Source organism: Podarcis bocagei, assembly GCF_964188305.1.
Source record: "Podarcis bocagei genome assembly, chromosome: 12".
Taxonomy (NCBI): domain Eukaryota; kingdom Metazoa; phylum Chordata; class Lepidosauria; order Squamata; family Lacertidae; genus Podarcis; species Podarcis bocagei.
In genome coordinates, this window is record NC_138137.1 from 33,132,611 (window position 1) to 33,145,683 (window position 13,073).

Here is a 13,073-nt window from a genome sequence, read left to right on the forward strand (position 1 = left end):
AGCAACATCATCCTTCTAGGTTGCTGCTGTTTCTGCTTCCCAGATGGGAAACAGACTAGAAATATAAAATTGTGGGTTCCGACTGGCTGGTCCAGACATCCCCTAGACGTCCACTCTAGGAATGTTGTATTTGACTGCTCTGTGTTTCACACCCCACAAAAATGCCCAAGGCCAGAGAGCGAATCTATGGTACAGAATCCTGAGCTTTAGTTGGGGGCCACCTTGTTCCTATTTAGCAAACTTTTTCAGCAGGGGGCCAGTTCACTGTCCTGCATGCCTTGTGGCGGGCTGGACTATATTTTGGGGGGGGGGGAATGAATGAATTCCTATGCACCACAAATAACCCAGAGAGGCATTTAAATAAAACCACACATTCTACTCATGTAAAAACCCGCTGATTCCCAGACCATCTGCTGGCCGGATTTAGAAGGTGATTGGGCTGGATCTGGCCCCCAGGCCTTAGTTTGCCTACCCATGGGCTAAACCATGCTGTCAGGCTAAAGCCATGTTGCCCATACTACTTATTAACTGAATTCAAATTGGTACCTTGACTTGTATTCAGCAGGTGGCAACCCTACATCAATGTGCTCCCCGCTGGATAATGAGCCGATGACCACCACTCCCTGCCCAAACAAACAGAACAACATTCAGAGCCAGCCACATTCAAAGCTGCAGGTTAAGATGTCAGCCAATATGCCTAATGTCTTTTGATTCATAGGGCTCTCTGGTGGTTGTAAACCATTATTCAGCATGACAGAAATTACGGTAGTCTAGTCACTTCCTGGGTGAATGTTTCCCATCCACGTGGAGAGGTTTAGAAGTTTCCACTTGCATGTTTGATTAACCACAGCTTGCTGTGTCATCTGAACCCAACAAACTTTATTTAGTCCTTTTTTAAATCAAACTTTATTTGAAACAAACCATCTTCGAACTAGTTTATAGAGCTGGCTTGTTTCAAACAAACCATAGTTAAGATTAGCCACATTTTGGGGTTCAAGCAGAATCCTAAACTGTAATTAATCAGGAAACTTTTGCTGGTAGCCATGCCAGGAAGATGAAAGTGGGGAGTCCTTAAGTCTGTGGACTGGGGAGAGTGTGTTGGCTCATTCCCATCACAATAAACCATGGCTTACCATAATGTCACATTGCAGCCTTCTTCGGGGGCAACTGAATGACTTTCATCAATTTCCAGACAAATAGCCTTGTTAGAACAAATACTTTTTTTCAAAGTGTGGATTGGAGCTTTCTCACAAGAAAACATTTATATAAAGCACTTCAGCCTACCCCTAAAACTTGCATTTCCAGGTGCAGCAATGGAACCAAGTCCATATTGCTCCTCCCAAACTGAATATCCAGAAATGAATATATTTTTGCCACTTTACAAATGTCTGACTACACCATGGAAGGGGAATCTGTGGCCCTCCAGACGTTGTTGGGCTCCAGCTCCTCCCATCAGCTCCAGCCAGAGTAGCCAGGGATCTTGGGAGTTATAGTCCACCACCCTTTGGAGGACCACAGTGTACTCATCCCTGAACGGCAATCTCAGAGGCTTCTGAGCTTGTTGTAATGAGTGTATTCCTATAATATTGCATTGCAAGGATCTTTCATTTGGCCCCATTCTCCATAACCTAGAAATCACCGCCACCTGCTGTAAGTTTCACAACAGTGATGGAAGAAAGCCTAACATCTCAATGCAAGGACCCCATAATTCTATATGAGAGTCAGGGCCCCAAAACCAACAATTAGAGAATGAAGCACTTGATATAGCCATGTTTTTTTAAAAAAATATATATATATAGGGCAATTCAAAGGTTTATCTTTAGAGTCATTCTTTTGTCATCAGTGTTGCTGCCCATTGGGAAATAACCGAGGGTGTACTGTGAAAATATAGTAGTTTTTTCTTGGTTCAGTCAATAAGGGAGTGTGAGGCAGCCACACCACAGTGAAGTTAGAGCTATGAAAAATAATACCATGCTTGAAGCGCAAAAGTACCTAGTGGGTAGTTCAATGACTCATTGATTGAGCAGAAGCTCTGTGTGTGTCTCTTGAAGCTTTTGGCAAACCCAGAAGTCGCACGCAGCCTCCATCGAACGTGACAAACGGAGCTACCATGTGGTTTTGGTAGGTAACCTTCTGCCTCTTTCTTGTGCCAAAGCTAGCAGGACTTTTGCATTGCTTGATACAGGTGTGCCCAGAAATCGAGATTCAAAATGAGGAGGAGATGTGTTATAGAAGCGGAACAAGCTTTCAATCTCCTCTTCAAAAAAGAAAAAACAACAACGCTGCACTGCATTTTGATGTTGTATTTCAGGCTGCGCAGATATGCTCACAGAAACCTCTCTCTTTAGAGCTTTTCTTTTAAATTGTGGGACTTTGCCTTCTTGTCTGCTATAGCCCCATGTCTTCCAATGGGGCAGAAAGAAAACAAAAGATCCTCTCACCTGTAAAAGGAGTGCTTGGATAGCTGAGGGTAGACTGAAGTTGGTAAGGCAGAACCCCACTCGCCCCAATCCACCAGTCTCCACTGCCAGTACCCTGGGAAGCGTATTGTGGTGTGAGATTCCAGGGATTCCAGGCGCTTTCCCCGGGTTCCTGTTTCCCTTTGGGGATGAGATACAGCAGAGACTAGGGTGTCATTTTGACATATGGTTTATTTACACATATATGCAACCTGAGGCAGCGATGGAAGGTTTCCCAGTCTTAACACCCCAAAAGGGTCCTGTTTCTCCCTTAGTCAAAGCCTTGAATTCAAACAGAAATCAAACATCACTCTGACTCTCTCTTCAGCTTGCTGCTTTTTCTCTAGCTCGCATCATTGCCACTTACAACTCTAAACTCTGGCTCTGTCTTTCTAACTATCTGTGAGTTGGGGGAGGATGCCCCAACCCATTTGCCATTTCACACAGAGCCCCATTCCTTTGTTCCCCCTAATGGCCCATCACCCAGGCAATCACCTCACCACTTGCTGGATCCAAGGGTTAGAAGGGTCTCAGCATACAGCCTACTTCCAAAAAACTCATAACAATATATAGGGCTTTTTTCCAGAACTCAGTTCCAGCACCTCTCAGGTGTGCACCATTTGCGTTCTAAGAGAACAAGGGAGGCGTTTCATGATGAGTTCTGTCACCTCTTTTTCTAGAAAAATAGCACTGACAATATATATGTTAATTTGGGGACCAGTTCACCTAATGTGTTCTAACTTTCCGTCCATTTTCTATCCACCCTTTATTTGTCCCTCTTTGTTCCAGTTCAGTAACAAAGCTGGCTCTATTCCACACAAGGCAAAGCTGCAATAAATCTGTTATTCTTTAAGCTGCCACAAGACTCTTGTTTTTCTTTTTTCTTCCCTACAACAACATACCAAGATTTATTTAACTGGGTAAAAGGGAAGTAATACTCTTTGAAACTAATCACAGAAAAGGAAAGATATTATATGGAAACACTTTGCTGCTAGTTCAGAATAGGAATCTTTTGCTTCTGAGCATGTGCATCCTCAAGGAGTCACAGCCAACATACAAGAAGAACATCAAATCCAGCTAAAATGCTGAAAGGGTTTTTAAAGAGCATGTTCATTTACATTATTTAGCAACTTAAAAAGGATCCAAGACCACTTCTGAACATTTTCAGGTGGGATTCAATAACATACCAGCAAATTCAGGTTGTGCAATTAAAGTTGACTAAGAGGTCTTGTACAACAAACCTTCCTCCCCAAAAGACTGAAAGTCTTGCAGCAAGGAAAATGTCGAGGAAATGCATGGGAAAGTGTGGGATAACATCATCTAAATGCCTTGTAAACAAATCAGGATTGATGCTTAATAAGCCGGTTGTCTGAAAATGCCCCAATTCACTAATTCAGACTGGTGTGCTGCACTGTATTTAATGGTAAGGGTGCCTCATAATTTCTCTCTCCTTGATTCATTCTCAGATAACCTATATTCCACCCAGGCATCGAGAAGTACAAATGAGTCTTGCCTTTAAATCACCATCTCCACAGATTACTGTCAGCAAGGCATTACAGGGCCTTCCCTTCTTCTTCATAAAAAAGCAGGGGTCTACCCTTTGTAGAAAGCAAAGATTTTCAAAGGAGTTCCTCCCTGTTCTGATTTCTCCTGGCAGGAAGGCTTGTTCTCTCTATATATTTAGCTAAGTTGTTGACATGCCTGGCAGCCTCAGGCTAAAATAAGTACTTTTGTTGTATTGTTATCATTCCTTGTGTACCAGAGCCGACAGAAGAGAGTGGCAATAATGATTAATATGCCTTCTATTATATAGGACAGATGATCTCAAACTGAGACAGACCAAAACTCTTGAAGAAGAGAACAAATAGTTGTCAGCTTCTGCAAGAGTATCTAGGAGGACAGAACGCTGACCTGATTCAGAAGCTTAGTGCCAGACCATCTACTTTGCAAGGAGAAGCTCTCAAGTCCAATCCCTGGAATTTCCAGGTAGCACTCAGGTTGTGTCCTGCCTAAAACCCTGATGAGCTGCTAGCAGTCACTGTAGACAGACTAATGTTCTGAGCTTGTACAAGGCAGATTCTTATGCTCCTTTGTAGCCAGCGATTTGGTTTCTGCAACAAACTCTGCAAAAGGACAGGGAACCCCAAAGTTGGCCAAAGTTCAGCTGAGAGGCCACTGAAAGTGGCATGAATGCTGCTTTGCTGGCGGAGAGTTCTGCCAGCCACAGGATGGCACTTGCAATCCCAGATGAGCCTCTAGTATGCTGGCAAGAAAGGCAACTTGTTGCCCAATATGACAACAAAATACTGGACGAGATAGACCTTTGATCTGACCCAGCAGGGCCCTCTTATGTTCTTATGATTCCCTCAATCTATTTACAGGACCAACAATCAAAATGGGCAAGACCTTTCTTGTAAATACCATTCCTCCAAGTGGTTATGTAGCATCCTGGGTACCGTAAGTTCACGTTCATTTAATACAGGGGTGGGCAACCTCAGGCATCAGAGCCAAATGCGGACCTCCAGACCTGCCTATCTTGCCCTCCCTGGGCTTCGCCTGTCAGCCACACCTTGTCTCCCTAGGGCACACCCCTCAACAGCCCTGCTCTGTACTCTCCTTCGGTGCTTTAGACCGGTTGCCATGTGTTAGTGCCTCTTGCTGGATGGAGGATAGAAAAGGGTGTGCAGTGTGTGTGTGTGTGTGTGTGTGTGTGTGTGTGTGTGTGTAGAAACTAGACTACTGTACAAAAGAAAAACTTGCCTTCATTACTCCGCTCACTTTTCCCTCTGCTCCCACCCATCTCCAGATAGTGACAGCAGTCACGAAATTAAAAGACGCCTGCTTCTTGGGAGAAAAGCAATGACAAACCTAGACAGCATCTTAAAAAGCAGAGACATCACCTTGCCAACAAAGGTCCATATAGTTAAAGCTATGGTTTTCCCAGTAGTGATGTCTGGAAGTGAGAGCTAGACCATAAAGAAGGCTGATCGCTGAAGATTGATGCTTTAGAATTATGGTGCTGGAGGAGACTCTTGAGAGTCCCATGGACTGCAAGAAGATCAAATGTATCCATTCTTAAGGAAATCAGCCCTGAGTGCTCACTGGAAGGACAGATCCTGAAGCTGAGGCTCCAATACTTTGGCCACCTCATGAGAAGAGAAGACTCCCTGGAAAAGACCCTGATGTTGGGAAAGATGGAGGACACAAGGAGAAGGGGATGGCAGAGGACGAGATGGTTGGACGGTGTTCTCGAAGCTACCAGCATGAGTTTGACCAAGCTGCGGGAGGCAGTGGAAGACAGGAGTGCCTGGCGTGCTCTGGTCCATGGGGTCACGAAGAATCGGACACAACTAAACGACTAAACAACAGCACCACCACCACTTGGTCAGGAAAGTGTTTCATATTCCCCTAGGAATCATTTCCCCTTCTTAGAAACAACAACAGCACTGTCCCCTTGGAGAACCTTGACTTGACTTCAATTGGAGGGAACCCAGCCTGAAATCCTGAGGATGCAGGGTTCCAGAACCAATTTTCCCTGCTTAAATCCGCCCCCCTCTTTTCAGTGTCTCATCCCAACTATGCGTGGTAGCAGCTGAAATCCTGCATGTGTAAACAGAAGGAAAAGGCCTCAGAGCTGTCCCTAACAGCCATGCAGCTTCTGTTTATGCGGCACAGCCAGCCTTTTTAAAACGGAAGGATTAAGGGTGTCCTAATGTTTGGCAATATGGGAGCCCGTTTCAATAAAGCCGGAAGATTATTCCAGCTGTTTTGAGGCTGCGAGCATAAAAAGGGAAAGTTAAGCCTGCCTCCCATTGGTGTCTCTTAGCTCCAGACACATGGAAATTAATTGAGTGGTTTAAATCAGCGGCAGACTCTTTTGTCAGGTGAACAGGGAGCGATCCAAAAGACAATGCTGTAAATACAAGTTGCAAAACTGCTGAAAATAACCTTCAGGAGGAGGAAACAAGTTCTCTGCCAGAAGCTGCCGCTTCTGCCTTGTTCCGCTTTCTATTTCTTTTTCCATCCCTTATTTGGGGGTGGGAAGGTTGAGATGCTAATGCTTGGTAAACATACATTGCTCCGCTTTGCAGAGCCCGTTGCAGAAGCTGTCGTTTCTTGCTTGGCATTGTTCTTCCATTCTCACAAGTTATATTGGGCGGGTGCCAAAGAGAACAACGTGTTCCTTCCCTGCCGATTGCACAAAGAGCTTAAAAACATGTTTGTGTGAGCCAGTGGCCAAAGGATTAGTCACTGAGTGGCACACCCCACCCCCAGCCCTCCCCAGGCGGGCAGAGGAACTCCTTGAAAGTCAAAAGCCAGCCATATCAAAACTCAGGATGCCCTCTAGCACATTTTGTGCCTCTGACCTGTTTATTCCTTTATCTGTTAACACTGCTGACTTTTCATAATTTTGTTCATTTTTAAAAAAAGGAGGAGAAGAAGATCAACGCATCTCTGAAGGGTGCATTTTGAGATTAAGGTGCTTGGAAAAGCAGTTGAAAAATGGGTTTGAACTTTCACTTTTTAGCACTCTCCAGCCCATGTGTATTGTTCTCCTGCACCTTGAACATTGGCACACATGCAAGCTGGCACACATGTAATATATGAAGTTCCAGGCACAGATACACCATGCCAATGGGAAAACAAGTGGCCAAACTGGGTTTTAAAAAATGGGGCGATGTATGCCAGTGCTGCTTTTCTGATGGTGTGTGAATGTTTGTGGAGATTCCATAGCCCCTCTTCCATAGGAGAGTAATGAGAGATAGAATGCTGAAGCAATAGGCTGAACTGTACCACTGTAGACTACAGGAGGAGGAGGGGTGGCATTCTGATTTCAAATAGTTCTCCATGTAAACAACAAACTATGAATAGAAGACTATCACATTAGAGAGAAGTATTCTAGCCCTTTCCTGTTGTGCTGGTTTTCTATTTTTGTGGATTTCTTTTCTTTTACCAAAGCGGAAGCATTCAAAAATGAGATCCCCCACTTGCGGCCTAATGTTATGCAGTCCACTCTAGCCAGCTCCATGCCCCCAATACCGCTAGCATATTACTGCTCTGCATTGTGTTGAATGTGTAGAACAGACCACAAACAACTAAACAACCCTACAATTGCAAGGAATTCATCCTTTTGTTGGGCAGCACCTAATCTCTGGAATTCCATGCCTATAAATGTTAGCCAACAGGAGCACCAACTGTAGAGGGTGGAAGGGGCTTCAGCCCCCTCAATATTGGTGGGCAAGGGGCTGAGGGCCCCCCCCAAAATTGAGGGGGCTGACATCCCCCGCCACTGCTGGGTGCTCTCCAATTTACGCTCTCCACCCATCCCAGCCCCCCTCAATGTGGGGGGCAAGTCGGCACCCCTGTTTGGCAAGCACATTTGCTGTACTGATTCCAACGCATGCTAAAAACTTTCTTGTTTACCCAGATAATGTAATTTTATTTAATATTTGTTTTAAAACTGTTGATTTTTACCCTTATTTTACATTACGTCTACTTGTTTTTTAAAGTATTCGTTATAAGTACTTTCTTGCATATGTTTTATTTTGTTGCTATAAACCACTTCAGGATTTTCCCCCTGTTTAAGCGGTATATTAAACCTTGTGAAATAAATCAATAAAAGGTGACAAGGTATGCTGAGCCCTTCAGATTCTGTTCATTGAGTATTTATCCTGATTTCTTTGCAGGGAAAGTGGATAACGTCGACAATTTAATATGCATTCTTTCAGGTCTCTTTGTGGGGGGAGTGTTATTGTTTAATATTTATTAAATTTGTACACCACCCTTTATCCGTAGATCTCGGGGTATTTCCATCAAAGAAAGCCTTCCTGGTGTATTCCCCCATCACTCTCCCTACTGCAAAGGAAGCCCAGTCTTTGGGGAAGGTGGGTTTTTGGGCAAGAGCTCTCAATCTACTACAACTGCGCAGCCTGATTTTGCCAGTGTGTGACTGAATCTGACGCCAAAATATCAACAGTTTGGAAGCGCCCCACATGTGTGATCTGGGTGACAAACTAGCATGGCTCCTTCCTGCATCAGGAAGCTTATGTCTGAAACTCCACCAGGAAGAGTCCACTGCCTGTCTCCTTGCCATGGCAGCATTGCCCTGGGTTGCTCTCATCCTGGTCCTTTCCAGTGGAATTGCCGTCCTTTGGAATGTTGCTCACTTTTCTACAGAGTGGCACACAATGTCCTTGCTGGTCCATTGCATTTGAGCAGCGTTTCCTGGGTAAACCTTAATTTGTGGCAATTTAACTGCAGTGTGGGTAAGGGCATAGTTGAGCAAATTGTTCCTCCCACCCCTCCAATGGGCACACTGGCAATTTTTCAAGAGACGAAATAATTAAAAAGTTTGTAGGAGGGATGGGCTTAACTATGGCAGCAGCAGCATTCTTGGCAGATGCTGGCTGCTCTCCCATCAGATGTCAAGGAGATAAAGAACGACAAAACTTTTAGAAGACATCTGAAGGCAGCCCTGTATTGGGAAGTTTTAAATCTTTGACGTTCTGTTATGTTTTTAACATGTGTTGGAAGCCACCCAGAGGTGCTGGGGCAACCCAGCCAGATGGGTGCATTATAAATATTATTCATTCATTCATTCAAGAAACCCAAACAGCACAGGCCTGGTGATCCCAGCAACTCTACCCAGTAGGTCTTGCTCCAATGAGACAGTTGTGAGAACTGACTTTCTAAGGCTCCTCCTCTCCAGGGTCTTTCCCAGGCAATCACAAACTGTTCCTACACACAACCCCCTTCTACTCTGCCCTCTTCATTTCTCTGCAGGTTCTTGGGGACCAGAGGGGAGGGGAGCTGATCACAGCAGGAGAAGGAGACTCTCTGGCTTCTTCAGCAGCCTTCCTCTCTATCTCCTGCCCCACACCCAGCCTCTTCTTCTGCCTCCACTTCTGGACTGCTCTCTGCAACAGCCTCTTCCTGCTCACCAAACCCTGTACCCCTTCAGCTTCTGACACCTCCTCCTCCCAGTCTTCCTTCTCTTCTCACTCTGTCCACTCATTGTCATCCCACCACCAATCCCCTGGCTCTGGGGTCTTCTTCTCCTGGGGTTCCCCAGCTGCTGCCTCCCACCACTCTTCTGCATCCAGCCTGTCCATGACAACCTAGTATAAGACACCCAAGTGGTGGAGGCGTGCTGGAGAGCACAGTTCAGGAATTTTTTTCAGAGGTGGAGTGATGGCCTTATCTTCCAGATCATCAGGGCAAGTCACAGAGCCTCCTTGCTCTGGCGGGTGAATGAGGTAATAGTGAGGCTTCCAAGTTTATTTGGTACAGGTTATCCTAGAAGGAAGTCAGAGAAGATGGGAAATAATCAAGCAAAAGCTTGATACTTTTCTTTGACGGGGTTCCTACATCAATCTAAATGGTAGCATTCCTTTGCAAGATTGATCGTTTGCATTTCAAATTAAAAACTGAAGGTTTGCATTTCAACTGGCCAAAGATGCTCTGTTAAAGCCCAACATGTTTTGCAAAGTATTCAGTCAGAAATAAGCACAAGACTTACTTCTTGGAAACTAGGAATAGCAGCAGGGGAGGGGGGAGTGATGTGGATCAGGACCACAGCATAGAGACAGAGCTTTAAAAACATTTCCTGCACAGTTTTGCTCACCCCATCACCTTCCCAAACTGATATTTTCCTCAGCACCTTCAGGGTTAATCCACCCACCCCACAATGTTCCCTATGCCATGGACCTCGTCACACGCCCTGCTTTTTGTTGAAAAGGGCTCCTGACAGGTGTTGGGCACATGTTCAAAAAAAGGCAATTAGCAGAAACATGTAGTTTGGCCCTGTTTAAGCAACTGACTCCCCTTAGCGTATAATTGGGGCTATTTTGGGCTCTGACACTTGGAAGTGTAAAGCAAGCTGAACCAGCTGCATTCATTGCACGGCTGTAGTAAAGAGGATTTTCTGGAGAAGAAAACACGCAGATGATCACTTGAGCCACTTGACGCAGGACTGATGCACAGAATCCCTCTTTTACGCAGTTAAGCGGCTGTATAAAAGTATATGTTCTGCTCTCATGAGTACTCTAACACTTGTCCAGATTGTGTTTCCTCGTGGGCCTTACCTGCCATGTCCCTGCAAGAGACGTCATTGCCCAGAAAACTAGTGAGGTGCAACTAGGAGGGTGCCGACCACAACCCGGGAGACCAGGGCTTGAATCCCCACTCAGCCATGAAATTCATTGGGCGATCTTGGGCTACTTGCTGTCTACCTATCTCACAGGGTTATTGTGAGGGTAAAACAGGGAAAGGGAGAACCATGGGCACACCCTCTGAAGCTCCTCGGAAGAAAAGATGGCATTGCAATGAATGCAATGAATTAATACATAAATAAGAAAGCAAATATAGCGGTACCTCGGGTTACATACGCTTCAGGTTACAGACTCCACTAACCCAGAAATAGTACCTCAGGTTAAGAACTTTGCTTCAGGATGAGAACAGAGATCGTGCGGTAGCGGCATGGCGGCAGCGGGAGTCCCCATTAGCTAAAGTGGCTCTTCAGGTTAAGAACAGTTTCTGGTTAAGAACGGACCTCCAGAACGAATTAAGTTCTTAACCCGAGGTGCCACTGTAGATAGGAAATGCTACTGCTGCCTGTTGGGCAGTGCATTAGTGTTAACTTTACTCAAACAACAACGTTAGTTCTGGCATTAGTGCATTGGGGGGGGGGGCTTTCAATGAGTTTTACTGTGGAAGTAAAAATGGTGGCAATTTTTTAGGGTCCTTTTGGTTGCTGGGAAGGGGGTGGGTGGGCTTACCAGGGGAAATGGAGTAGTCAAAGCAAGGTTGTTTGTTTTCTGCTGTCCCTGAGGCGGTAGCAGCAACAGCACTTCTTAAGTCAGCTGTCACCTGGTGGCAGCCATTTTTTAAAAAAATATTTTTTATTTATTACATTTATATACTGCCTTTCCCCCCCAAGGAGCTCAAGGTGGTGTAGATGTTTCTCTTCCTCCCCAGTTCAGCCTCACAACAACCTCTGAGGTAGGTCAGGCTAAGAGATGGTCACTGGCCCAACGTAACCCAGTGAACTTCATGTCGGAATGGGGATTCGAACCTTGGTTTCCCAGGACATAGTCCAACACTCTAACCATTACGCCACACTGGCTCTCAATAATGCCTCAGCCTGGAGCATTATCTCAGTACATTCTGAGGGGGAAATAATGGTGGTCCTCACTTGAAGCCACCATTCCCCACCCCCACAAATGGCCAGGAATGACACTATGCCTGAGGCATATTAGGAAACAATGGGATTCAGCAGTGTGCAGCTACCTTAAGCAGTTCCTCAGTAAAATCGTTTCTAACATTTAATTTCAAAACAGATCTGCTGTGCCAGCCGCCAGAAAGCTAATTCTGCTAAAAAATGGTTTCGTTTGTATGTAGAGAAATTGCTTAAGAGGTTTGTGAGGGGTACCTCCTTAAGTCTATAAGAGGATCCAACTCCTTTAAAGATTCCATCAATGAAATTTTTTACACTTCACTTGGGAAGACAGGCCAATGTACTGGAAGAAGCAAAGATCACCAGTGTTAAAGCAATGATTCTTCAACATCAACTTTGTTGGACTGGTCGTGTTGTCCGGATGCCTGAATATCATCTTCCAAATCAACTACTCTATTCCAAACTTAAAAATGGAAAGTGTAATGCTGTTGGTCAACAAAAGAGGTTCAAAGACTCTCTCAAGGCAAATCTAAAAAAATGTAGCATAAACACCGACAACTGGGAAACCCTGGCCTGCTAACGCTCCAATTAGAGAACAGCCTTTACCAAAGGTGTCATGGGCTTTGAAGACGCTCGAACTCAGAACTAAAGGGAGAAGCGTGCTATGAGGAAGGCACACTTGGCAAACCCTCACCATGATCAACTCCCACCCAGAAACCTATGTCCCCACTGTGGAAGGATGTGTGGATCCAGAATTGGCCTCCACAGTCATTTACAGACTCACTGTTAAGACCGCGTTCATGGAAGACAATCTTACGTGGCTACAAGTGATTGCCAAAGAAGAAGAAGAAGAAGACTTCACAACTACACAAGTCAAAAGGTTCCAGACACAGTCACAACTCTCCAAGCAAGAAATGAACAAAAAAGAGATATCATCACAATTCAAGGACACATTTCAGTCAGAGAAAAGGATGAGGGTGGGGTGGCGTGTGGTCAGTGAGGCAAGGCCAGGGGTGTGGCACACCCTGGATCAGTGGCGTAGCGTGGGTTGTCCGCACCCGGGGCAAGGCAAGTAATTTGCGCCCCCTAACCCGTGGATTTGCACCCCCTAACCCGTGGATTTGCGCCCCCTAACCCGTGGATTTGCGCCCCCTAACCCTAACCCCCAGATGTTGCGCCCGGTGCGGCCGGCCCCCCCTGCACCCCCCACGCTACGCCACTGCCCTGGATAGAGTCCTGAGGGACAGACAGACAAGACAGGAAGGCCACATACCGGTATCACCCTAAGAAATTTTGCTACGAACAATGGACCTCAGCCCCAGTTTTACTCCCCAGTCACCCCTATGCTAATTTTTGAGGTAAAAGTTTTCATTTGAAAGAGCAGCACATGTGTAAGTAAAGTACAAGAGTGTGCCAACTTGACTCCACTGAAGCATTTG

At 45.5% G+C, this 13,073-nt stretch overlaps 1 long non-coding RNA gene across 1 annotated transcript in view; it reads left to right on the plus strand.

Annotated features, from left to right (window-relative positions):
* Positions 1–6,386, plus strand: part of LOC308570310 — a 54,835-nt gene extending 48,449 nt beyond the window's left edge. Inside the window, exon 2 of the long non-coding RNA XR_014001110.1 lies at positions 5,488–6,386. This is a non-coding gene — a long non-coding RNA (uncharacterized lncRNA). The remainder of the gene's footprint in view (positions 1–5,487) is intronic.
* The last annotated feature ends 6,687 nt before the right edge of the window (positions 6,387–13,073 follow it).